This window comes from Bubalus bubalis, chromosome 9 (assembly GCF_019923935.1).
Source record: "Bubalus bubalis isolate 160015118507 breed Murrah chromosome 9, NDDB_SH_1, whole genome shotgun sequence".
Taxonomy (NCBI): domain Eukaryota; kingdom Metazoa; phylum Chordata; class Mammalia; order Artiodactyla; family Bovidae; genus Bubalus; species Bubalus bubalis.
The window spans coordinates 32,816,699-32,843,662 of NC_059165.1; the positions used below are offsets into that span (position 1 = coordinate 32,816,699).

The following is a 26,964-nucleotide window of genomic DNA, read 5'->3' on the forward strand; positions in this document are numbered from 1 at the left end:
TAGAGTTGTAGTAATGGGGTAGTGGGAAGGTTCCAGGCAGGAGGGAAACTACTGATAAATTTAGAAGGCTGCAACATAATCTGGGAGGCTTAGGACTTCATCCTTCAACACTGCTGTTTTCAGTCATGAAACTGTTTCACACTGGAGTATCATGACACGCACTTTTTGTGTGACAGGTGTTAACAATTAATGTTATCTCTCTCTTTTCAGTTTGGTAATTTAAAGCTGACTCATTGTCTTTCTTCTTATATCATTTATATCCAATTGTCTTTTGAGTAATAAAGAGCTGATATTTCAGTTGTTATATTGAAAATTGTAAATGGGAATACACAAGACGTACACCACATTATCTGCTGTATGCTAAATTTGCTGGCTTTCCCCACAACACCCTATTTATGATCTCTGTTCTTAGCAATCAGTCAGTTCAGTCAGTCAGTCGTGTCCGACTCTGTGACCATATGAACCGCAGCACGCCAGGCCTCCCTGTCCATCACCAACTCCCAGAGTCTACCCAAACTCATGTCCATTGAGTCAGTGATGCCATCCAACCATCTCATCCTCTGTCATCCCCTTCTACTCTGCCCTCAATCTTTCCCAGCATCAGGGTCTTTTCAAAGAAGTCAGCTCTTCACATCAGGTGGCCAAAGTATTGGAGTTTCAGCTTCAACATCAATTCCACCAATGAGCACCCAGGACTGATCTCCTTTAGGATGGACTGGTTGAATCTCCTTGCAGTCCAAGGGACTCTCAAGAGTCTTCTCCAACACCACAGTTCAAAAGCATCAATTCTTCAGTGCTCAGCTTTCTTTATAGTCCAACTCTCACATCCATACATGACCACTGGAAAAACCATAGCCTTGACTAGATGGACCTTTGTTGACAAAGTAATGTCTCTGCTTTTTGATATGCTGTCTAGATTGGTCATAACTTTCTTGCCAAGTAGCAAGCATCTTAATTTCATGGCTGCAATCACCATCTGCAGTGATTTTGGAGCCCAGAAAAATAAAGTCAGCCACTGTTTCCACTGTTTCCCCATCTATTTGCCATGAAGTGATGGGACTGGATGCCATGATCTTCGTTTTCTGAATGTTGAGCTTTAAGCCAACTTTTTCACTCTCCTTTAGCAATAAATGCCTTCATTTCAGAGACCTGCCTCTTCCTCACTGCCATAGTTCTAGGAGTTTCTCATCACACTATTCACACTACTCCATCATGCTAGTCACAAGGGCACATATACTATTTCTAGTCAAGGCATTCCTCTGGGCATGGTGATTGGCACAAGAATGACTATAACCCAAATTAGAACAAATCTATTGTGTTCTGAAGCCAAGGATGCTTCACCATGGGAAGAGCCTGAGGAAGTAGCTCTGAGAGATACCCCTGGGATGATTGCCTGAGGAGAATAAAAGGGGAAAAATAGAGGGAGAGGGAGGGGGATAGAAAGATAGGGATGAAGAAAGATTGAGACAGAGAGATAAGAAGGAATGAGGATACAAAGGCAATATTATCATTAGAAAACCCCAAACACATTCTATTGCATCTTTGAACAATCCAGTTACGGTTGCTACTGTATTTTTATTTTTTGCACTTTATGTAAATATGTGTGTTTTGGAGTGTGTAAGTATTTGTGTATGTGCTGAATAATATTTATATATTTGCATGTAGGGGGAAATTTTAGAATCAGTGATGTAGAACTAGGCAGAAAATATTCAAAGTATTTAAACAAGCAAGTGATTTGGATTTTTAGAAAAGTCATTTGGTAGTCATGAGAAATACAATCCAGCAAGTCTAAAGGCAAAAAATGTGAAAAAGAAAAAACAGTGGGGGAAATCATTTCTATAGTCCATGTGACACTGATTTTATCATATTATTCTTATTAGTTGTGGGAGTATTAACTATTATTACCAAAAGTTTATAATATGTAAACTATATGCTAAATTTCTTTATGTATTACTTCATTTAATGCTTATAACATCTCTGTAAATTCTATTTTATTATTATTATTTTCATTTACCTGTTGATGTTTAGGAGATGAAGTAATGTGTTCAATTTTATGTGCATAAAGTGAAGTCACTTAGTTGTGTCCGACTCTTTGCGACCCCATGGACTGTAGCCTACCAGCTTTCTCTGTCCATGGGATTTTCCAGGCAAGAGTACTGGAGTGGGTTGCCATTTCCTTCTCCAGGGGATCTTTCTACCCAGGGATCAAACCCAGGCCTCCTGTATTGCGGGCAGATGCTTTTACCTTCTGAGCCACCAGGGAAGAACTTTATGTGCATCATAGTTAGTAAATTCATATTCATATACAAGTACACCTGGCATCTGAGATGGAAGCCATCATTCTTCATATTTCCCAGATTCTGAAGACTTCAACAATACAGTTGGAATTATGTTGAAAAGAGTCATGAATAATGGTTGATCCTTGACCAATGTGAGGGGTAATTCACATATCAATTATACTAGGCTCTCAATATCCATAGTTCCTCTGTATCCACAGATTCAACCAACCATGGACCATGTAATACTGTAGTATTTGCTACTGAAAAATATTCATGTATAAGTAGTCCTGGACAGTTTAACCTGCCTAGTTTAAGGGTCAACTGTAGAGACCTGGTGGTACTTATAGGACTGACATGTGACTAAAGGGTCGAGAAAAATTCAAAGTTTTGAATTAGCAAGTAAATATGATACCATCAAATAAGAGATATAGGGGCCTGAATTTTCCCAAACAAAGAGAAAGAGAGAGAAGAGAAGAAATATAGCAGATTCAGTCAAGAAGAGGTTTACTTACTGTGGTTAAAAAAACAAAAACAAAAAACACATTCTATGGATACATAAGAATATTTTCTCTTGTCATCTTTAATCAGGTGTTAATTATACGATAGGACAAAGATAGTAAAGTATGGGTGTTACTAATCTTTTCTTGTAACCTAGCGTTAAAGGATTCAGGCTTTATTCTTGCTGTTCTTTCACACTCATTACTACCCATCAGGTAGGTACCTGACACTGCCAAAGGATTATTTGGACTTTTGTTATGAAAATGTAGAGGAACAGGGGAATGTAGAAGGCTTATAATTATTAGAAGTATGAAAATAAATTTTTAGAAAGTTTTGGTATAAGGAATACAAAAGTTTTGAGGTATAAATGAAGAAAAGTTTGTAACGTGGCATTGTAGTATTTATCTTCTTAATAATAATCAAATGAAGCAATTAAAGAATGTGAGAACTCACACATGGTTGCAGACCTCTGATCAAGGCCCTTTACAGTGATGTGCTGTGTTAGTCACTCAGTCGTGTCCAACTCTGCGACCATATGGACTGTAGTCTGGCAGGCTCCTCTGTCCATGGGGATTCTCTAAGCAAGAATACTGGAGTGGGTTGCCATGCCCTCCTCCAGGGGAATCTTCTTAACCCAGGGATGGAACCCAGGTCTCCTGCACTGCAGGCGGATTCTTTACCATCTGAGCCACCAGTAACTTTCAGTAACTAGATCATCTGAATAAAGATTTCAACAGAACTGCAAAGAAATACCCCTTTACCCTCTACAGAAACTAAAATTATTTAAAGCAAGTTACAAATAAATGTAATTGCTATATGGTGAAGACACAAACTATTTTTGATTGTCATAGAGTTTCAGCAGAACTGGACAATAGGGTTTACATTCTCATATCCAAGGATTGAATCAACACTGTAATACCTGGGGCAAACCTGGAGATGGAGTTAGGGCGCTAACTTATGAACAGGTCACATAGAAGTATATAGGTTTCACAATAAGTTTCTTAAACTGCCTGTATTTACAAATAAGACCCTTTTAATTCTATCTTGGGCCAAATGTTCATTCTTTCTTCTGCTTTTTCCTTCTGCCCACCTCCCTCCTATAAAGACTTCCCCAAACCTTTTATTCTGGACCATAAGTGAATCTGTCATTTTGTGGGAACATAAGCATAACTTTAACAACTGAAACAACCACCTCAAAATCGTTTCTTTAAAATATCCTCAAAAGGGCTATCTCTTGAATTTCAGAGTGAAGCTTTCCCAAGCAAAAGTCTATGCCTCTGAATTATTTCACTTACATATGAAGTTACCTCAGAGATAATAATAGATATTAATAATTTGTTGACTCAGGTAGTATGTCTTGACTCAAATGAGAACAGAGGAAGAGCCTGACTCTAAGACAAATTACCAAATTCACCCTTCGTGATCCAGGCAGCTAATGTTTTGAAGTTTTAGAATGGCTATTGTATCTCTACCAACAGCCATCAAAGGTCAATCTCTTAGAACACTATGAGGTATTGTTGAAAATGAAAATATACTTATAAATCTATACAAAAATATTGGATAGTCATCTAAAATATCTAGCTACTATTTCAGCACTGGAGATATATTAACAAATATGCACTGAAAACTTAGAACCAGGAAACCATTAAAGCATAAAGAGAACTTGTACGACAGTAATCCTTAAGCAGTGGTTCATGTCAGCTGTGACAATAAACATTAATCATAAATAAAATAATAAAACAATAAAAATAACAATAAAAATAATCATCCATCCTATCCTAAACCAGTTGAACTAGATGCTCTAAGTGTGTGGCTTGGGTACATACATTTTGGAAAAAGTTTCCCATGTGATTCTGAATTGCACCATTATTAAAAAATCATTAGGTTCAGAGATCTGAGTCAGATATTTTCCCTGAGCAAGTAAGAGGTAGCATACCAACAAAGACCCCCTGATGAGACAATCTCACACTCTCACTTGGGTACCATTATATTGTTTAAAAAATCTTTACCATGTGAAACATTTTCAAGTTGTTTAGCTATTTTTGCTGCTGGCAGTAGACAGAAAGAGCCAGGAAACTGGTAGGAAGAGTATTTTCTCACTCTGGACAACTTGCTAATGAGGTTTATCTCAATTCCTACACTCAGAGAGAGTACTTAGTGTTCAAAAGACTTGTGAATGGGATCCATGAAGCAATTCACATGCAAAATACAGCTGTGCAGAAAAATGGCATTTTTCACACTTTCAAATGAATCTGCTTCTGAAAGTCATGTGAACTCAAACCAAACTTTCTACTATTCTGTCCCACGTGATGGTATGTGGAAACTTGCTTGAAGGTAGAGTGTGTTCTACTCTATTCTTTTCACAACTCATATTCAGACATTTTACTACTATCATTTCTTAGTAAGACATGTTAAGGTTCACCTTCTCACAGTAATTAAAAATACCCTGCTATATATTAGTAAATTGCTGCCAATAGTATGATAATTAAGTTTCTTATTAATATTTCTAACCTACTTGAAATCCTTTTAATTTGTTGATTTTTTTTACAACATTTTGTGGCTGGTGGAAATTACTCCAAATACTTTCAAACTCAAAAAGTTGTTACATTTTTTGATAGGTTGGTCATATAAATTTTGTCATAGTCAATATTGTCATATTCAGAATATTCTATCAAATGAAACAGATACAATACAATGCAACATCTTTCAATATATCGTTGATGTTTAAACTCATGAATTTTATAATATAGCATGAACACTTGAATTATTCCTTTCAAAACATTAATATAATTATAACATTATAATAATATCATAATGATGAACATATACAGAAAAGACATATTCAAATTCATACAATTATTATATGTCTATCTTCTGTCTTATTTCTTATCTCCAAAACCAGATTCTGAATCTTCAGTCATCAGTCTCAAGTTTTGAAATATATCATACAATAAATTTGAATGGCAAAATTTTATACAAATGTTTAACAGATTCAAGCAATCATATGAATGTTTAATATCAACATAATAATGAATAAAATTAGCTGTGAACTTGAAAAAAAAACACATAAACTTTACTTTTTCCTCAGTTTACTAATAGGAAGCTTTTAGATGATTGTTTTCGATGATTCCACATCTATAAAATATTTTTATGTTCCTTTCTTACTAATCAACTATGTTTGACTATCTTCACTGCATAACATGCTTTCAAATTCTGAACCAAGTCAATACTATCTATAGATAAAATTAAATGTAGGAAAGATAAGAATATCTCTTTGCCCCTACCTGTCATACTCAGAATAATAAAGGGATGTTCAATAACTAGGAAATAAGATGGAAATTCTAAATACCATGGAAACTTTTCTCTGTATTCCATTTTGCTTATTTATGGAGGTGACTGCTTCCCTGATAGCTCAGTTAGCAAAGAATCCACCTACAATGCAGGAGACCCTGGTTTGATTCCTGGATTAGGAAGATCCGCTGGAGAAGGGATAGGCTACCCACTCCAGTATTCTTGGGATTCCCTTGTGGCTCAGCTGGTAAAGAATCTACCTGCAATATGGAGGACCTGGGTTTGATCCCTGGGTTGGGAAGATCCCCTGGAGAAGGGAAAGGCTACCCACTCCAGTATTCTGGCCTGGAGAATTCCATTGACTGTATAGTCCATGGGGGTCACAAAGAGTCGGACACAACTGAGCAGCTTTCACTTTCACTTCTCATCATATTATATTAAGGTGCGATAGGGTTGTTGGGACAGGATTTAGATAATTACTGTAAATTTGAAAATTATCAAAATTTCATGGCTGTTTTTACATGTGATACACCTTAACTTACAGGTTATGCAATGGCCCAGAGTAAAGATGAATGTTAAGAGGATACCACAAGAGCCCAAGATTCCACTAACCAGATTATCTTCTTCTGTCATATTACTAATTTTATGTTACCTAAGGGCTTGCAGGGGAAGACCTAAAAGAAGTGTTGGAGAAGGTAGTGGATGGACCCTTTCTAACTGATTGACAAGGAGTTAGTTCTGAATTTTATTGTGAATATGCTTTGGCAACTCTAATTCATCTTTGAGTTGCCCTCTTGTCAGCTTTTTATCATTTGGGAAACTCATCTAAAGCAAATTTGTTGTTATTTGAAATGTATGCAGATTTCTGTATATATTTAAGTTATCTGATCATTCAAAAACACTCTTCTGTCTTGTTAAGTAATGAAATGTCATAAGTATTGATGTATTAAACTCACTTCTCCAATAATCTGTGAAAAGAGAAAACATTCCCCAAACTTAAAAGCATTAAAGTGAGTTGATCATGTATCATAAATACAAATGTTTTATCCAACAGTATATTGTAACAGAAGAGTTACAAGAAAATTCTGAGAATGATCGAAGCTCTGGATATGCCACTAATAATGAGGACAAGGGAGCAAATTTCAGGAACTTCCCAGCATTGCCTGAGGAAGTGCTGAAGAAACTGCCATTGATGATAAAGTGAAATATAGAATGTCTCATAAGATGGAGAAGACATAAGAAAAAACAAAAACAGTTGACATTGAATAACTGAAAAGGCATAAATGTTTTATGTCTAAGATAAAATGAGATCAAAGTGAAGAAAACAACTTTACTTTCTAAAAATATTTTCATATCTAATGATAAAGGAATTCTACTTTAGAACATGAAGCAAAAGTCAGAACATTGAATGACAAAAATTAAATGCTTACTCAGTTAGCTATGTAAATAAACACTGATTTGGAAAAATGTCATTAAAGGGAATAGCTGCTTATGCATACACATGATATTTATTTCTTATAATTATATAGTGATTTGTAATTCCATTTTTGCTAGATCATTTTTTAAGAAAGGAATTTAATAAAACATTTTATGTTCAGTATTTAAATTTCTTTTTCAAAGTACCAAGTATAACAAATTTTACTTATTTACTGACTGTAGTGTTTTGAATAGTATTCCACAAAAGATATGTTCAAGTCTTCAGTCAGTTCAGTTCAGTCGCTCAGTCGTGTCCGACTCTTTGCGACCCCATGAATCACAGCACACCAGGCCTCCCTGTCCATCACCAACTCCTGGAGTTCACTCAGACTCACATCCATCAAGTCAGTGATGTCATCAAGCCATCTCATCCTCTGTCATCCCCTTCTCCTTCTGCCCCTATTCCCTCCCAGCATCAGAGTCTTTTCCAATGAGTCAACTCTTTGCATGAGGTGGCCAAAGTACTGGAGTTTCAGCTTTAGCATCATTCCTTCCAAAGAAATCCCAGGGCTGATCTCCTTCAGAATGGACTGGTTGGATCTCCTTGCAGTCCAAGGGACTCTCAAGAGTCTTCTCCAACAACACAGTTCAAAAGCATCAATTCTTCGGCTCTCAGCCTTCTTCACAGTCCAACTCTCACATCCATATATGACCACAGGAAAAACCATAGCCTTGACTAGCTGGACCTTTGCTGGCAAAGTAATGTCTCTGCTTTTGAATATGCTATCTAGGTTGGACATAACTTTCCTTCCAAGGAGTAAGCGTCTTTTAATTTCATGGCTGCAGTCACCATCTGCAGTGATTTTGGAGCCCCAAAAAATAAAGTCTGACACTGTTTCCACTGTTTCCCCATCTATTTCCCATGAAGTGATGGGACCAGATGCCATGATCTTCGTTTTCTGAATGTTGAGCTTTAAGCCAACTTTTTCACTCTCCTCTTTCACTTAACCTCCACTATATGTGATTGTGATCTTATTTGGAAATAGGATCTTTGTAGATATTAAACCTGTATGCAGGTCAAGAAGCAACAGTTTAACAGGACATGGAACAACAGCCTGGCTCAAAATTGAGAAAGGAGTAAGTCAAGGCAGTATATTGTCACCCTGCTTATTTAACTTATATGCAGAGTACATCATACAAAAATGCTGGGCTGGATGAAGCACAAGTTGAAATCAAAATTTCTGGGAGAAATATCAATAACCTCAGATATGCAGCTAATACTACCCTTATTTCAGAAAGCAAAGAGGAACTAAAGAATTTATTGATGAAGATGAAAGAAGAGAGTGAAAAATTGGCTGAAACTCAACATTCAAAAAACTAAGATCATGGAATCCAATCCCACCACTTCATGGCAAATAGATGGGGAAACAATGGAAATGGTGACAGACTTATTTTCTTTGGTTCCAAAATCACTGCTGATGGTGATTACAGCCATGAAATTAAAAGACACTTGCTCCATGGAGGAAAAGCTATGACCAACCTAGACAGCATATTAAAAACCAGAGACATTGCCAACAAAGATCTGTCTAGTCAAAGCTATGGCTTTTCCAGTAGTCGTGTATGGATGTGACAGTTCGACCATAAAGGTTGAACACCAAATAATTGATGCTTTCGAGCTGTGGTGTTGCAGAAGGCTCTTGAGAGTCCCCTGGACTGCAAGCAGATCAAACCCATCAATACTAAAGGAAATCAATATTGAATATTCATTGGCAGGACTGATGCTGAAGCTGAAGCTCCAATACTTTGGTCACCTGATGCAAAGAGCCAACTCATTAGAAAAGAGGAGGGACAGATTACTGGGGAAGATTGAAGGCAAGAGGAGAAGGAGAGGACAGAGGGCGAGATGGTTCGATAGCATCACCGACTCAATGGATGAGTTTGAGCAAGCTCCGGGAGATGGTGAAAGTTAGGGAAGCCTGGCATGCTGCAGTCCATGGGGTTGCAAAGAGTCAGACATGACTGAGCAACTGAGCAACAGCAAAAATTCCAGTAAGAATCTGGTGATAAGATCATTCTGGGCTTAGGGGTCCCTATATCCAATGACTGCTCTCTTCATAAGAGAAAAGAGAGTGAGATTTGAGGCACAAAGACAAGGAGAAAAAGAGGCCACTAAAATCCATGTGAAGACAGAGGCCGAGACTGGAATTATATTACACAGCCACAAGTCAAGCAATGGCAAAGTTTGCCCAGAAGTTAGGAGATAAGCATGAAATAGATTATTGTGAAGGAATCTCCTCCTCTCAAACAGTAAAAAAATAAATAAATAAATAAATTTCAACTGTATAAAGCCACCAAGTTTATGGTGATTTATTATGGCAGTCCTAGGGAATTGATACTCTGACATATTAAATAATTGCTAATGGCCTTGCATTCTTGTTATTAAATCCTAACACTAATCACAGCTAAAGTTATCAGGGCCTGTATATCTCTAGCTTGTATGAAGAAGGTTACAAGTCTTAGATGGTTTTTGGGGTGAGATTCTTAGTGAAGGCAGACCAAGTCAGACAGTTTTGGTTTTACCTCTACTCTGTCAGTAACTAAATGAAATCTCAGAAATTAAGTCATTTGACTAAGATTATTAAGCATGTAATACTAAAATTGTAAAAGTCCCAGTATATGTCTCCATGAAACAAGTTTCCCTCCCCACTAGTGACACACACACATACATATAAATATATCTTACCAAGCACCTTAATATGAACTACTAGCTTAAGTATCTTACAGCATTTGCCTATGTGCAAAGTAAAAAAAAAAAAAAGTTATTAGGATTAGGGTGAGTCTTTAAGACTTTTTATTACTTAGTGAATATATATATATACACACACAAACTGATTATGCTTCTCTTATCAGAAGTATGAAGTAGAATATAAAATTCTAAAACTTAGGATTTATAAAATATTGCAATTACATAAGAAAATTTATAACAAATAATATATGAGGAACAGAAAGAAGGCCCCAAAATATTTTTAGTTAGATTAAACCAAAATAACATAAATGGAGAAAAATGTTATGTTCATGGACCATAAAGAGATTCAGTATTGAAAAGATGTCAGTTATATCAGTTCGATTTGTAGGTTCAATGTAATCCCAGTCAAAATTCCAACAGTCTTCTGTGTGTGTATGTGTGTGTGTGCAACACAGAGAGAGAGAGAGATTTCAAGTAATTTTAACATTCATATGGAAATACAAAATGCCAATAATAGCCAAGACAGTCTTCTGGGACATAAAGAAGGAAATTTTGTTCTACCAAATGTTAAGACTTATTGTAAAATTACTATAGCTAAGAGAGTTTAGTATCTGTTTAATTTCTATATGGACCAATTTAATATTATTAGAAAATTCTGGATAAATCTGTATCTTTAAAGACACTATTTATGATAAAGATGGTACTGGTGATATAGAATAGCAAAGAAAAGACAGTTATTGTAATAAATGGTATCAGCTCAATTACTTTTCCATGTGGGAATAAAAATAAAATTTTATTTTCATTAAACTCTATGCACAAAAGTCAGTAGAGGATTGAAGGCCTAAATTTGAAAGGTGCAACATTATACTTCCAGAAGACAGTGAAAGTTACTCAGTTTTGTCTGACTCTTTGCAACCCCGTGGACTGTAGTGTGCCAGGCTCTTCTGCCCCTGTAATTCTCCAGGCAAGAATACTGGAGTGTGTGTGTAGTCATTCACTTCCCCAGGGAATCTTCCCAACCCAGGGATCAAACCCATTTCTTGCATTGTAAGCAGATTCTTTACCTTCTGAGCAATCAGGGAAGTCCAAAAGACTGTATTAGGAGACTATGCTTATGGTCTTGAAGAGTAGGGAAATAATTATTAAATGGTTAGTGAAAGATTGATGCTATGCTATGCTATGCTAAGTCACTTCAGTCGTGTCTGACTCTGTGTGACCCCATAGACAGCAGCCACCAGGCTCCCCCATCCCTGGGATTCTCCAGGCAAGAACACTGGAGTGGGTTGCCATTTCCTTCTCCAATGCAGGAAAGTGAAAAGTGAAAGCGAAGTCGCTCAGTCGTGTCTGACTCTTAGTGACCCCATGGACTACAGCCTACCAGGCTCCTCCATCCATGGGATTTTCCAGGCAAAAGTACTGGAGTGGGGTGCCATTGCCTTCTCCGAAAGATTGGTAAACTACATTAAATGAAAAACTTAATCAGAAGATACCATCAAAAGAATAAAAGACTATCTAGAAAATGGAAGAATATATCCATAATAAAATTCAAAATATGTAAGTATGAAAATGACACAATCTGAGTGACTTGAATGATACTTCACACACAGAAATAATAAACATATACAAATGAGCTTTAACCTCAATAGGAATCAAAGAACTACAATGGAAAATTATAATAGGATGTCACCCTACACCCATCAGAATGACTGCTGTAAGACTTACAGGGCCTAGAGTTGGAGAGGATATGGTAAACCTGAAACTCATATACTGTTCTTGGTATTGTACATTGATAGAGTCTCTTTTGAAAACTGTCAGGCATTATCTTCTAAGGTTAACCAAATACATCCCCCAAACCCCATATAGGACTATCTGAAATACTCACATATGCCCCAAAGTCACATACAAGAATATTTACAAGAGATGTGTACAAGAATGTTCAGTTTTATTTGCAACAAACAAAAGTTGGAGAAAACTCAAATTTTCATCTGCACTAAAGGTGCTAAATAGTATGTTCATACAATATTCCTCTGTATTTCACTGCATACTTCAAGGAAAATACTGAAATATAGCTACATGCAATAACATGGATGAAACACTTAAAAAATAATACTGAGCAAAAAAATCAGACACAAAAGAGCAACACATGCATGATTCCAGTTATACAAGTTAAAAAGCATGTACAACTATAGAGTGTTAGAAGTCACGACAAAGTATCTACCTTTAGAGAAGCAGAAGAGGTCCAAGTATAAAGAAGAGCTTCTAGACCTCTGTCAGCGCCCTACCTTTTGACCAACATGGTGGATACATGGTATTCAGTGTGTAGTAATTCATGGAGCTATATGTTTATTGGCATTTTTCTACATGTGTATTATAATTAAATACAAATATAGAAGACTGAAAAATGTGTAAGATAAATACAAAGCAAAGAAAACCAGTATGGTTTTCTCAACATCAGACAAAATATATTTTGAGGCAAATGGAATAACTAGAGAGAAGGAGGAGATACTTGTCTTTGTATATGTTACATTTGAAATATTTATTATACCTTCAAATAGAAATGTTGAGGAGCCAGCCAAATACAAGAGTGCAAAATTTATGGCAGAAACTAGTACAGGAACTAGATTCTGACTTGAGTTTCTATATCAGCATGTAGAAAGTATTCACAGCCATGGGACCAGATGAGGTCAGCCAGGTGGAGACACTATCAGTGTAAAAGAAGTCCAATGACAGAGTTGTGGAGGATTGGTTGTTACAGAAAGATGAAACAAATGAGGTAAAATTATCCAAATTTCATGTTAATTAGCACTTAGAGTTGAATTTATCCCAAGTGTTATTAACATTTCCACTTAGGCAATTTTTAATACACTCTTCAGACTTGCATTTGGAGGGCAATTTAATATTCCAGGTTCCACTGCCTATACCATGGGGAGGTTAGGATTTTTCCTCTCCTTCCTCCCTGGTCCTACAGTCAGCCGAATGCCGGGAACTTACACTGTTCTCAGAATCCCTGTTCTTTCCCTACCCAAATGCAGTCATTACTGGACCTCAAGTTCCTCAGAAACCATATCCACACTCAGTACCTACCCCTTTTCCCATATGCTTTGGAAAGGATGCTTGTCCTATGTATCATGTTCAAAGCCATGCATAAACACCAAGTTGGGATGAATACCAGCACTCCCAAACCTCATCTATGCCACATGTAACAAGATAGCCGCAAGGTGTCTATATTCTGAGTGGGCTGATATTAAGTCCTTGAGTCAGAAGGCAAAGGTGTGAAATGACTTCTTATCTGTTTCTAGTCATCTTTGATCTTCTGAGGGAAAGTCTAGGTAGATACTTCATTTGCCAGATTCCCTGACATTATTTTTAATGTGATTCCTACTGGATTACTGATTAAAAAGATTTTATAAATACTTAAGACTTTGATCTTTATCCTTATTCTTGCCCATGCTGATTGACTGCTTCTGAAATTCTGTTTCATATTTTTTCCCACTTGAAATTGTCCTGGACTTCATTTCTAGCAAGTGCCGTCAAGTAGGGCTTAGCAAACAGAAGCTTTTTGTTTGTACCACATCTGATTCCTCACTCAGAAGTGGGGGGTTAAGCACAAGATAAATGTAATTTATAAATTAAATAAGGAGGAACAACTACCAAATTGAGAAGATGAACAGTACTGCCTCTTATGGAAGAAAATGTACACATTGTCCCTTTGATCCATTTTTGATCTTGCAAATGTACAACAGAGAGAAGATGCTTTACCAATCACTGAGACAAAGGAAAGTGGATCATGCCAATAGGATACTTGACTAGGCCCTTGTGATCTGATGGAGATGTAAGACCTGGTGTGAGTCTAGGTCTTCCTATCAATTAGCTCCATGACCTTAGGCTGGCAGGACAGCCTCCCTGAGTCATTAACAAAGAAACAATTCTAAAGATAACTTCAAAAGAGTTTGGGTTGTGAGTATTGGATATCATGAAATATAAAAATGATTTCAGAAGCCATAAATAGTGTTAAAATATTGTTAATTGTGATTAACTTGATACCATTTCTGGACAACATGTAGTCATCATCTTAAATAAATAATACATCTAAGCCTCCCAAGACAAGTCTAAATAATTATAGTGAATATCTATCTTTTTTTTTTGTCTCCCACATCTTTTAACACCTTTCCTTCTAATAATCCTTCAGTATTCCTCCAGAGGAGTATCTTCTTTCCCCAAGTTCTCCTCTTAAATTTGACTTTACATAAGCTTAATCACTTGGCTGTACAGAATGTCTCCAGAATGAGCTTGTGACTACATCACCACCAGAGGGACATAATTTTGAATGGAAAACCAACCTGAGACTTTCCTCTTTTCCTACCACATGAGAACTTGAAAGACTGTTATCATAGAAACAATTGGGAACTCACTCAAAGTCAGACAGGAAAACAGAACTTACCCAGAAGCAGTAGCAATGATGGATGGATTCTGGGATATAGCATGAATTTTGAATCGAGTTGCTCCTGAATCTTCCACTTACATCAGAAGAATTCCTAATGGTTAGAGATGGATAAAGGTTATATCAATATCATGTTCTAGAAGGAGGAACCTGTAGCTCAGAAATGTCAAATAATGTTTCTGATGCCATCTGTGTATGTGTAATATATATGCATATACATACATACACATATACATATATGTAAATATGTGAAGATCTGGTTACTGAAACAGAGCTTGAATTTGAATATCAGAGCTCTCTACCTACAAACTGTTAATTTTGCTGTTTTTTAGTTGCTAAGTCATGTCTGATTCTTTGCAACCCCATGTATTGGTCCATAAATATCTATGTGTGAGTATGTGTGTGGGTTAATTGTTTATTCAATACTGAAAATCAGTTTTGTTGTGATGACAGAATTTAAATACTCTTTATCACTTTGGGAACGTTCTCCAAAGAGAAGAATGCTAGAAATAAATTGAATTTTTTTCTCTTTTTAATAAGTCAAATTTCTTTAAGCACATATGGTGTTTATTTACATGATATTTACCAGAAACTTAATACAAGACTTTTAAAGGACATGAGTTCTGAGATATAATGCTATGTGCTAAAAATACATCTGCAGTTTCATATTTATATGTAAATATATACATACCTTCAAATAGTCATTTATGGCACACTAAGAATATATACTGAACTGTATCATAGTTAAATTTAAGATATAAGAAATTTGTTGCTTGTTAAATATTATGAGCTTCTTTTTTTGAGAGTTCTAGAAAGTTCTTTCTTTCTAAATGCTTGAGACCAGATCTGACCAATGTTGCACATTTAAATCCTCTAAAATGTTGAATGCAATTTAACTGTATTTTAGTAAAAAGTGGCAAGTCTTGAGTCCATCAGCATTTATATTGATTGTGATTTACAGATTACTAATGCAAGACCTTTCTCTGTGAATCTGTTCACTGTCTCCAGGTGAGACATAATTGCTTGGGAATTAACAACAATACTGTCTAACTTTCCATAACTTTCAGAATGACACAATGATACTGTGAGGTAATAAAAAGCAGCAGGACAGTGAAATCACCAGATGTTTTTGACTTATCTGAATGTACAGGTATCATACAGGGAAGGTCCTTTGTGGACCATGAGATACACAACCTTCTGCGTCCAAACTACACTTCCATATCAGGTAGCACTCCCCAATCTCTATAGGAGCAAGCTCTGGCATTTAAAAGAGTGCTTTTTAAAGAGCAAGGCTGTGATTGTCAGAGCTATTGAAGGTTGTTCTTCTCAGGATCATAAGTCAATAATTTGAAGAGAGGTTTTTATTTTAGATGTTGGGTGTCAATTGTTTCTGTCAACATTGTATTTGCCAGGAAAATCTGTCAGGTAGATATGATAATGTGACAGCTCTAAGCATTGTCTTATGTGTCAAAAAAATAAAAAGGTATGGGCCGAATAGCAGTATTGTATCCTCAGAAAATAGAAAAAAGGAGAAAAACAGAGGAGAAAAATTTAATGCCTGTAGGATTAATTTTCTTTGCACAATAAAACACATTCAATATTATTCAATTGTTCAAAGGAGCATGAGAAGTACAAGAAAAGCTCTAAAATAGCACTACCCTTACGCTAGCCCGGAAACAGTGGTTGCTCCTGAAAATAGTAAGAGAGTAACAGATGTTTCCTCTAGTCTCTGACCTTGTAAAAATGAGTTTGTACAACAGAAGACCAGGATGCTACTTGCTGTGGATACCGAGACAAAAAAATATGGAGAAATGAAGAGCATCTGAAATGTTATCACCTACAATTTTAGGTAGAGCTGTAGAGGCTTCAGGTGACAAGGGAGCCTGGCGTGCTGCAGTTCATGGGGTCACAAAGAGTAGGACATGACTTAGTGACTAAACAACAATAGAATACCTAAGCAATTTTTGCTCTAGTAACAGAGACATTAATTATTTCACTTTGAAGAAATATGAAAAAGTCAGTTGTGGGATTGGTCCAACAATATCGTTCTTTGTTCTCATTGAACTTTTATCATGGGCTTGTGTCCGAGTCACATTAGAGATACCACAACTCCGGAATCATATCATCACACCAGTGATCTCAATGCAGAGGAAGTGGCAGGAACAGGAATTTACTTTCACCAAAGGAAAACCTTTTAATGAAATCCAAAAAGATTGCCATTCACATTCTATTGGTCATAACTGTGTCACTGGGCAACTTGAATCAGCCAGGTAAGAGGCTGGAAAGTGAATATCAACAAAAGGATGGTCACACTTGACTTGCCTCAGTATCACTCAGTCCATTCTGCTGGACATATTTCAGCACTAAAAAAGAATAGGGATCTGTGAGCAAAAATGGAGGGGAAAATGGCAATTGGAGAGGCAATAACAGTCTGTGACAGCTACCACGGAGCTACTAAACTACTACTTTCTCACATCTCAATTCATGGAATTGGTATAAACTCTCAAATTTGGCCATTTGAAAGAAAAGATGAGAATAAGAATGTGTGCATCATCTCTTTTTCTTAACTGACTCACATCACATTTTTTACTGATAAATTTGCATATATGATAAAACAGTGGGTTGAATGGTGATTCCCAAAATAATATGCCCACATTCTAATATCCAGAAACTGTGAGTTTGCTTTTGTTTGAGAAAAAAGAATCTTTGTAGATGTAAAGATTTTGAAAGAAGATCATCTTAGATTATCCAGGTGAGCCCTAAAGCTAGGAACTTTTATTCTATGAAAGAGACAAAGAGGGGATGGGACAGAAGGGGAGGAGGCAATATGACCCAGAGGCAGAGATTAGAGCAATACAGTCACAAGTCAAGAAGCATTTGGAGACACCAGAAGCTGGAAAAGTCAAGGAAATTAACCTTCCTTAGAGCCTTCAGACAAAGCACAGTCCTGCTGACACATTTCTTTCAGACTTCGGGACTCCATAACTGTGAAAGGATAAATGTTGTTTTCAGTCAGTCCTGTCCTCCCTTTCTTCATTGCTTCTCCCTCCCTTCCTCTGTCTCTTTCCTTCTCTCTCTCTCTCCTGTTCTCCTTCTCTCTTCTCTCCTATTTCTTTCTCTTTTTTGTACTGATACTCGAGTCTGTATTAAACAATCTATAATATTTAAGTCTGGAAGAACTGTCAGCAAATATGTGGTCCCCATGGACTATACAGTCCATGGAATTCTCCATGCTAGAATACTGGAGTGGGTAGCCTTTCTCTTCCTCAGGGGATCTTACCAATCCAGGAATCGAACTGGGGTCTCCTGCATTACAAGAGGATTCTTTACCAACTGAGCTATCAAGGAAGCCCCTATGACTTTATATATGGGTTAATTTTGCTTTTACTTGTTACAGTCTTTAGTATTTTTTTATTTAGTTTTGATATATGTAATATGAATACCTTATATATGAAGGTATGTAATCTAAGAATTTTCTTAAGTGTTCAAATTTGTTACTGTAAGGCTTTTCCTCTTTTTTTATTTCTTAAATCTTTGTTGTATCTGTAATTATGTCTCCTTATGTGCAAGAGTAGACAGCTATTTTTTGTTTGTTTTTGATTTTTGGTTATTTATTTTTTTTAAGTGAAGGATAATTGTTTTACAGAATTGTGTTGGTTTCTGCCTAACATCAACATGAATCACCCATAGGTATACCTATGTTCCCTCCCTCTTGAATCTCCCTTCCACTTCCCTCCATATCTGACCCATCTAGATTATTACAGAGCCCCGGTTTGAGTTCCCAGAATCACACAGCAAATTCCCATTGGCTATCTATTTTACATATGGCATTGTAAGTTTCCATGTTACTCTCTCCATACATAACACCCTTTCTTTCCTCCCCCCCAACCCCACCCATTGTCCATAATGTTCACTATGTTTGCCGTTCTGTGTCTGTGAATGAATATACTATGTCTGTGTATTCATTGCTGCCCTGCAAAAAATTTCATCAGTACCATCTGCCTAGATTACATATATATGTGTTAGTATATGATATTTGTTTTTCTTTTTCTAACTTACTTCACTCTGTATAATAGGCTTTAGGTTAATTCACCTCATTGGAACTGACTCAAATGCATTCCTCCTTATGGCTGAGTGATATTTCATTGTATATATGTATCACAGCTTCTTTATCCATTCATTTGTTGATGGACATCTAGATTGCTTCCATGTTCTAGCTATTGTAAATAGTGCTGCAATGAACATTGGGGAACATGTATCCTTTTCAATTTTGGTTTCCTCAGAATCTAAGTCTAGTAATGGGAATGTTGGGTCATATGGTGGTTTTATTCCTTGTTCTGTAAGGAATCTCCATTCTGTCTTTCACAGTGGCTGTATCAATTTATATTTCCATCAACAGTGCAAGAGGGTTACTTTTTCTCCACAACTTCTCCAGCATTTATCATTTGTTGACTTTTGATGATGGCCCATTCTGACCAGTGTGATTTGCATCTCTCTAATAATAAGAGATACTGAGCATCTTTTCATGTGTTTGTTATCCATCTGTATGTCTTAAAAGTAGACAGCTATTTTTTTTAAATTGATCTTAGCAGAGGTTTGCGTAACTTTTATTCAGTTCAGTTCAGTTGCTCAGTCTTGTCCAACTCCTTGCAACCACATGAACCGCAGCACACGGGGCCCCACTGTCCATCACCAACTCCTGGAGTCTACTCAAACTCATGTCCATAGAGTCAGTGATACCATCCAACCATCTCATCTTCTGTCGTCCCCTTCTCCTCGTGCCTTTAATCTTTCCCAGCAGCAGGGTCTTTTCCAATGAGTCAGCTCTTTGCATCAGGTGGCCAAAGTATTGGAGTTTCAGCTTCAACATCAGTCCTTCCAATGAACACCCAGGACTGATCTCACTTAGAACGGACTGGCTGGATCTCCTTGCAGTCCAAGGGACTCTCAAGAGTCTTCTCCAACACCACAGTTCAAAAGCATCAACTCTTCAACACTAAGCTTTCTTTATAATCCAACTCTTACATCCATACATGACCACTGGAAAAACCATAGCCTTGACTAGATGGACCTTTGTTGGCAAAGTAATGTCTCTGCTTTTTAGTATGCTATCTAGGTTGGTCATAACTTTCCTTCCAAGGAGTAAGCGTCTTTTAATTTCATGGCTGCAATCACCATCTGCAGTGATTTTGGACCCCCAAAAAATAAAGTCTAACACTGTTTCCCCATCTATCTGCCATGAAATGATGGGACCGGATGCCATGATCTTCGTTTTCTGAATGTTGAGCTTTAAGCCAACCTTTTCACTCTCTTCTTTCACTTTCATCAAGAGGCACTTTAGTTCTTCACTTTCTGCCATAAGGGTGGTGTCATCTGCATATCAGAGGTTATTAGGCCTTTGAAAAAATAATATTTGGCTTCTTGACCCTATGTACTATGTTTTTATTTTTCTTTCAATTGTTTTATTCTTATTCTTTATTGCCAACCACTTTATTTAGATGTATATATTGTTCTTTTAATAACTTTTTATTTTGCTGATTAACTTTTATGCTTTATTTAATTTTATATCTTGGATTCTATAAATATCCTTCAAATTACTGCATGTTCTGTAATGATATTTTGGTTTGCATTATTTTTATTATCATTAAGTACTATAAGATTGTAACATTACATTATGATTTCTTATCTGATCTATTAATTCATTTATTGGAAGATTTTTGTTTTTGTCTGTAATAAATGTGTCAAAATACACAAGTAGGCTGTGAGACTTGTCAGTTTGGCCCTCAAATTATGTCATTATTTGCTTATTATATTTGAGACTATTCTATAGAATCATATACATTTACAACCACTATATCTTTATTGGGAATCAAACTTTTATTATATGAGACCTTATTATATATAGTGAACTCTTCTCAAGTTATGGGAATATTTCCTAGTTTTATATTCTAGTTGTACCATTTAACATCTGCAAGACTTTGGTAAGCCTATTTAAACATTTTGTTAATAACAACTGGTTAAAAAAGTAATAATAGGAAATAGGAATGGACATGTAAAGTGCCAAGATTAAGCCTAAGACAAGGTAAACATTACATAAACATTTACCATTATGATGATAATAATGATTGACATGACTTATGATGAAAAATATCACTTTAACCTTTCAGTATGTGTTTTATATGTAGCACATAGCTGATTTTTGTTTTGCTGTTCACTGTCAATCAATTTTCCAGCTAATATATTTAACCCATCACATTGATTTGAATATTAATCTATTCTGGCTTATTTCTACCATCTTTGTAGTTTCTCATTTTTTGTTTAATATTTTTTCCAGCACTCTTTCCCCCCATCTTCCTGCTTTTGAGGATTAATTACTTATTTGTTTCCTATTCAATTTATTTTGCTAACTTTGCTATTTAATCTCTATTATTTGCTATTCAATTTCTATTATTCTATTCCTATTATTATTATAATTTTTCTATTCTAGTTCTATGTTTTAAATAAGTTCCTGAAATACCATAATGTAAAAAGAAAAATAAATTAACATCTTTTCTCTTAACTATTAAAAATAAAATGACATGACAATATACTATCCCACATTAACACTTTCTGATTTACCCATTTTTCAAAATTTTAATGTTACAGATTAGCTAATATTGCATATCATTTGATAAAATAATGTTTTTTTTTTTACATTTGCTGTTAAATATCCATTTCCCTGGGTCAGCATTTCTTCTTATATTTCAGCCTTTTCTCTAAGATCATCTTTCTGAATTTCAAACTTTAGAAATTACTTATTTTTCTAAGGTGTTAAATTTTCTCAGTTAATATTAAATGTCTTTATTTTTCTTCTTAAAACATAATTTTTTTAAACCTGTGTATATTGGCAGTCATTTTTTTCTCAGCTTTTTAAATAAATAAATATACATATTTGCTATCTCTGGCTTCTATAGTTATTGTTAAATTTAAGATCTGTGGTATGTATAATAATAATTGTTTCTATTTAAGTAAGTCCTGCTGTTGCTGCTGCTAAGTCGCTTCAGTCATAGCCAACTCTGTGTGACCCCATAGATGGCAGCCCACCAGGCTTCCCTGTCCCTGGGATTCTCCAGGCAAGAGCACTGGAGTGGGTTGCCATTTCCTTCTCCAATGCATGAAAGTGAAAAGTGAAAGTGAAGTCGCTCAGTCGTGTCCGACTCTTCACGACCCCATGGACTGTAGCCCACCAGGCTCCTCCATCAATGGGATTTTCCAGGCAAGAGTACTGGAGTGGGGTGCCATTGCCTTCTCTGAAGTAAGTCCTAGACATTAAAAAAAAAAATTATAAAAGTTTTGATGTTTTCTAGATTTCTTGTTAATAATCTTAATTCTCTCACCAGATCTTGAAAATTCTCAGACATTTTCTATGAAAACATTTTTTTTCTTCTATTTATTGGATTCTAGTTGGAGAAATATCAATAACGTCAGATATGCAGAAGACACCACCCTTATGGCAGAAAGTGAAGAGGAACTAAAAAGCCCTCTTGAAGAAAGTGAAAGTGGAGAGTGAAAAAGTTGGCTTAAAGCTCAACATTCAGAAAACGAAGATCATGGCATCCGGTCCCATCACTTCATGGAAAATAGATGGGGAAACAGTGGAAATGGTGCCAGACTTTATTTTTTTGGGCACCAAAATCACTGCAGATGGTGACTGCAGCCATGAAATTAAAAACGCTTACTCCTTGGAAGGAAAGTTATGTCCAACCTAGATAGCATATTCAAAGGCAGACACATTACTTTGCCAACAAAGGTCCGTCTAGTCAAGGCTATGGTTTTTCCTGTGGTCATGTATGGACTTGAGAGTTGGACTATAAAGAAAGCTGAGCACTGAAGAATTGATGCTTTTGAACTGTGGTGTTGGAGAAGACTCTTGAGAGTCCCTTGGACTGCAAGCAGATCCAACCATTCCATTCTGAAGGAGATCAGCCCTGGGATTTCTTTGGAAGGAATGATGCTAAAGCTGAGACTCCAGTACTTTGGCCACCTCATGCGAAGAGTTGACTGATTGGAAAAGACTCTGATGCTGGGAGGGATTGGGAGTAAGAGGAGAAGGGGACGACAGAGGATGAGATGGCTGTATGGCATCACTGACTCAATGGATGTGAGTCTGAGTGAACTCCGGGAGTTGGTGATGGACAGGGAGGCCTGGCGTGCTGCGATTCATGGGGTCGCAAAGAGTCGGACACGACTAAGCGACTGAACTGAACTGAACTGAACTGGGTATCTTTGAGCCCTTTCATTTTTTTCCTCCAGATTGTTTTTTTTTTTTTTTTTCTCTTTAAATTTTTGCTCCCCTTTTCTCTCTAGATTTTAGGGAATTCCTTTAGGTCTGTCTTCCAGTTATCTAAAATCCCACCTCACCTATATCTAATCTCTTATTTATTCTATATACTTCCTATTTTAAAATATTTTCTTTTTCATTCTTGAGTTGCATTTTATTTATATCTTCCATTTTCAGTAGAATCTCACTTTCTGAAAACCTTTACTGTTTTCTCATTTTGGATTCTATCAAAGCATTTTACATAGTATTTGAGGGTTTTGTGCCTTATAAATTCAAGATATACAAATTTGTGGTTTAATTATGTCTGTTCACTTCCATTCATGGGCATTGCTCCTTTGTGTATTTTATGGTCTTAAGTGGTAATCTCATATTTGTTTGAACTTATTTCAGTGAATGCTAACTATCTGTAAAGGAATGCTTTCTTCTAGATGTGCCTTGTGTTTTTTTCTGCCAGAAATCATGAATGCTATTTTCTTGGTACTCTTTGAGTATATATTGAGGATACTTATATAAAGAAATAATCTCTGTTTCAACTTGTTTAAAGCCAAAGAGCTAGTTTTTTGAACTCTGCACTGCTTTAGGCATTCTTCTCCTCAGATTAAACCTATCCTATCTTCATGAATCTACTTTAAATTTATGATCTTTTTTTTTTTGTAGATGTGTGGTGGACAGGGCCAAAAAGTTTTCCATTATTTTGTGTCAGCCTGGCAATATAGTAATAATATATGTTTTCACTTCCATTCCCAGGGAAGACTAGATATTTTATTATAAAAGGACTTACCTGATATCTGATCTGCCATCTTATTAGAAGACATCCGTAACTTCTTTACTAGTATTTCACTTAAGTGACTTAGGGAAATAATTTAATTTGATAGTCTACAGCTCTAAAGCAGCATTGCAATTGTACTAGTATATTTCCTACACCTACATTTGGATATGTTAAAAAAATAAGTCTATATTTTTGAAGTTGGATATTATGACATTATACATTATTTTATGATAGATCTATTTTTTAAAGTGATATAAGAAAGGAAAGATGATCATTTTCTCAGAATTGGAGACTCAAACTCATATTAATGGAGGGACAAAGTAGCTAATGAGTCCAACAGGTCTAACGCTAACCTGACCTGGATACACCCTTTCTATAGCGGGGAAACCAGGACTTCATTCCAGTTCGTTGGTAAGATGTGAATGTGGCTCCAGTTTGGACAGTTTTCTGATTATTTTTTAAGATAAACTTTATTTCTAATTTTATTTTAATAAGTCCTACTGTTTATATATGCACTAACAGCTCATTTCATTTTTTAAGTATCATGTTGAGCAAAGAAAAGTCGTTTTACTTCGACTGTAGTCTATGATTTTAAATTTTAGAACTTTGAGGATCCTTAGAAGTCATCTGTGCAATATATACGTTTCACATATGACATGCTTAAAATTCAGCCATGTTGAAAAATTAGCTGGTGGTGGCAAATAATACCACCATTTAGGCAAATGCCAAAATTCTTTTGAGTATTTTGAAATACTAATTCAGTCCTCTTTCAAAGTTCTAGGATCCAGCTCATCCAAACAAGTGAAAAAGTGATAACTGCATAAAAATCTCTATCACTACAATGTTCCTAAACCTTTCTGCTTGTACCACATGATTTTCTATTTAATTTAAATGGAGCACAACAACCAAGGTGTGTATACATATGTCTGATGCAAAGGTATTATTTAATAAGAAACACAGAAATTTTAGTACAGAAGTCTATAAATTTAATATAATCCTAGGGTATCATGTATTAATAATGACAAATCTTGAGTGAATGGCTTTCATTACTAAAGATCCTTGGGAACACCAGACATATCTATAAAACACAGTTGATTTCATTTCATAAACTCTATCAAGTCTTAAGATCAGCAAGATTTCTAAGATTCTTTTAAATTATTTGTTGGGGTTTGAAATATATACATAGTCATATTATTTGTGTGACTATATGATTAATATTCATTGCAATTTGTTATAAATAGGACTTCAAAGAACTCACACAACTCAATAACCAAATAACACCCTTGCTGCTGCTGCTGCTAAGTTGCTTCAGTTGTGTCCGACTCTGTGCGACCCCATAGACAGCAGCCCACCAGGCTCCCCCCGTCCCTGGGATTCTCCAGGCAAGAACACTGGAGTGGGTTGCCAGTGCCTTCTCCAATGCATGAAAGTTAAAAGTGAAAGTGAAGTCGTTCAGTCATGTCCGAGTCTGCGATTCCATAGACGGCAGCCCACCAGGCTCCTCCTTCCATGGGATTTTCCAGGCAAGAGTACTGGAGTGGGGTGCCAAAATCCAATTAAAAATGGGATTGTGATAATACGTATCAAATTTCAGGGCATTATGCTAAGCAAAATGAGCCAAAGATGGATGCTACATAGTATCACTTATTTTTAGAAACTATCACTTCTGTAATGCAGAAGACTGGGGTTCCATTCCTGAGTCAGGAAAATCAAATGGAAAAGGAAATGGCTACCCACTCCAGTATTCTTCCCTGGAGAATTCCATGGACTGAGGAGCTTGGTGAGCTAAAGTTCTTGGGGTTGCAAAGAGTTGGACATGACTGAGTGACTGATAAACACACACACACACACACACAGAAATAGATGCCAGGGTCTGAAGGATGGGGGAACTAGGAAGAAGTTGATATAAGGATGCAAACTTTTAGGTGTAAGATGAATAAGGTCTGAGTATCTAATGCAAAACATGGTGACTATAGTTTGTAATACTGATTATGTAACCGAAATTTGCTAAGAGAAGAACTTAAATGTTCTCACCAAAATATACACACTGTGATAAATATGTTAATGAACTAGATGATGGGAATCCTTTCACAATTTATCGTATATAAAATTGCTATGACATAATTTAAATATCTTACAATTTCAGTTGTCAATAATACTCAGTAGAGCTGAAAAAAATGAATATTCATTAATTTAACAAGTCAGTCAGCTACAATGGATAGACATAATAGCAGGCATAAAAAAGGGAGACATCATAATCTGGTGAAAAAATAATAAACCATAATTAGGAACTCAAAGTTCAGCTTTTAAATTGTTCAAAGATTATGTATCTTGACCATGCCACATTAACAAAACAGATTTCAAATGGTTATATAATGCCATGTGGCTTGAATCATATGCTGAAGAGAGCAGCAAACCTCACGTATAGAAAATGCTGAAAAAATATTAGCTAAAATCATGAAATACTCTTTATGAACGTTCTCTCATTTATTTTTTAAGGCATGAGGAAGATGGTATTATTTTCCCATTTTACAGACAAGAAAACTAAAGCTCAGACTAATTCATTTGCCAGTTGTCCTACTAAGATATAGCAGAGGTGGGTTTCAACCAAATTCTTAATTCCAGAGTCCTTTTTTTTTTTTTTTTTTTTTTTTTACTACTATAACCTTTGGCTACAGAGCATAATATATTAGATGGTATTTAAATGCCAAATGACTGATGATAAGCAATAAATGATGTCAAAAAAGGGGATGTATTGATCAATGAAATCTTTACAGAGGAGGTGGAAATTTCTGTAGGAAGGAGAAAAAGACAGAAGTATTTGGTTCAATAAGAGTAAAAAGAATCACAAAGCAGGACACTTGATATGTCAGGTTGTATTTTACAAAAATGACCTTGGCAATATTGCCTGTTTAGGAGTTCCCATGCTCTTCCAGAACCTTGACATTCCCTATCAAGAGGTGAATTATATTTCTCCTTTACTTGAAACTCACTACATTTTCACAACTGCTTTAACAAATAAAATAAAAAGAGAAGTAAAACTGTTAGAAGCTGTTCCTTCATATAAGTGTAATGTGGCATGCTAGAGTTCTGCAGAGAAGCAGAACCAATAAGACGTATGGATATATAGAAAGAAAGATTTATTTTAAGGACCTGGATTATATGACTGTGGGGGTTGGCAAGTCTGAGATCTGCAGGTCGGCA

The 26,964-nt window shown here is 35.9% G+C and overlaps 1 long non-coding RNA gene across 3 annotated transcripts in view; it reads right to left on the reverse strand.

The window, feature by feature from the left end:
- The window catches only part of LOC123335008, a 604,601-nt gene that overhangs the window by 260,408 nt on the left and 317,229 nt on the right, over positions 1 to 26,964 (reverse strand). For all 3 annotated transcript variants that reach the window (XR_006553221.2, XR_006641376.1, XR_006641377.1), the window contains exon 4: positions 14,672 to 14,765. This is a non-coding gene — a long non-coding RNA (uncharacterized LOC123335008). The remainder of the gene's footprint in view (positions 1 to 14,671; positions 14,766 to 26,964) is intronic.